This window comes from Elephantulus edwardii, unplaced genomic scaffold (genome assembly GCF_000299155.1).
Source record: "Elephantulus edwardii isolate Elephantulus edwardi_28Jun2011 unplaced genomic scaffold, EleEdw1.0 scaffold00054, whole genome shotgun sequence".
Classification (NCBI taxonomy): Eukaryota; Metazoa; Chordata; class Mammalia; order Macroscelidea; family Macroscelididae; genus Elephantulus; species Elephantulus edwardii.
In genome coordinates this window covers 259,961-261,980 of record NW_006399804.1, presented here as the reverse complement: position 1 = coordinate 261,980, position 2,020 = coordinate 259,961, and positions in this window count along the sequence as shown.

The window sequence follows — 2,020 nt, the reverse complement described above, 5'->3', positions numbered from 1 at the left end:
TAAGACTAAGACTGGATAGATCATGACCATTGCATTGCAACAGATAAAAGAACTGCCTAAAAGGAATATACGGTTATATGATAACAGCCAAGAATAAGAGGTATATTATGCAAAGAGGACTTGGGGTAGGGGAATTAGGTAATTGTACAATGAAAAAGTATATTTTTTTAAAGTGAACTGAAAGATGGAGAAGGGAAGGAGAGGGGGTAAAATGTGCAACAATTAGTGAATGAAAACCTAACTTCTCTGTAAACATTCATTAAAATAACAATTAAAATATTATTCAAACAAAATTTTAATAAAAGAATAATTTAAGCCTTTGAGTGACAGTGTTGAAAAAAGTGCTGAATATCCCATGAACTGCCAAATGAACAACCAGATGTATTGAATAAGATGCAGGCAAAGTAGTTCTTGGAGGCAAGGATGGTGACATTTCATTTCACACTTTTGCCACGTTTCTAGGAAAGGCTATTCCTTGGAAAGGGACATCATGTTAAAATGGTAAGGTAGACCCTCAACAAGGTAGAAGAGCTTAAAAATGTATATAATTTGTTAAAACCCTTAAAATGGACACCAAATCCCAGATAAGCCTTCTCCAACAAATCTGCCCTTCTACTGACTAATGGTTTAAACTAATTATTTCAGCTTCTTTAATACAGTGAAGTCACTTCCCTTCCCTTCCTTTTAAAAATATCTATTTTTGTTTGTGACTCATCATCCACTTCTACCTAGTTATTCAAAATTATTCTATTGCTTTTTTAAAAAAATACAATAAAACAACCACCATTCATGCCATTTTCTGATGTTTCCATACTAGGATATATCATAAAGTGATAACAAGTTTTACAAGGCTGTCATCAAAACAAAACAAATATTTTTTTTTATATTAGTGCCCTCTAGACTAGCAAAGATATCAGTCTGAAGACGAAGGTGAGCCTGATCCAGGCCTTGGTTTTCCCAATTACTTGCTATGCGTCAGACAGCTGGACAATGACTAAGAATGACAGAAGGAGAATCAAATGCTTTTGAGTTGTAGTGCTGGAGAAGAATGTTGAACATATCATGGACTGCCAGAATAAACAAATCAGTCTTGGGAGGGTGAAACCAAGCTGCAACCTGGAGGCAAGTATTTTGGAGCTCCATCATGCATACTTTGGTTCGTAGAAAAGAAAATCATGCTTGGAAGGGTGGAGAGAGAGAGCACAGGAGAGGAAAACACTGCAGGAGATGGCTCAGTGACTAGAGAAGTGGGATTGGGTCTGAGGATATGACAGAGTTCAGAGCTGTTGTACACAGAGTCACTATGAGTCTCAGGTGACTTGATGGCACATAACAACAGACTAGTTTCTATAAAAACTCAAACTCAATTCCTGTTGAGTTGGTTCTGACACATAATACCTCTAACATCATGTTTCCAAAGCTGTAAATCACAATTGGATAAAACGATACATTTTTCTCCTGCAGTTCTCTCAGTGGGTTTGAACCACCAGATTAAATACATGCAGTCTTTGGAGTAGCATTGTAACATGCTGAGGACTACAACAGCAGAACTTGATTCTATTAATATTATTTTTGCTGTTGTTATATGTTATGGAATTAACTATGACACAGAGCAACGCTAAGAACAATGGCTCTGAACCTTGCTCTAAGCGGAGACAACCTCACCGTCTCTGACATTAGACTCCATTGCCACAGTTACCATGTAATCTATCTCATCCAGGGTCATCTTCTCTTGAGCTGACCCTCCACCTTTCCAAGTATTATGTCCTTCTCCAAGAACTTGTCCCTCCTAGCAACATGTCCAAAGAATGTGAGACAGATCTTCAAAATCGTCCCTCCAAGGAGCAACATTTTTCCACACTTTCCAAGGCAGACAGACCATGGTATATATTCAAAACCCTTCTCAATTACCACAACTTAAAAGCATTGATTCTTTTTTCTTCTTTTAATCTTTATTCTTTGTCCAGCTCTTAGATGCACAGCAAGCAATTGAGGAGACTATGACCTAGAACAAGTGCCT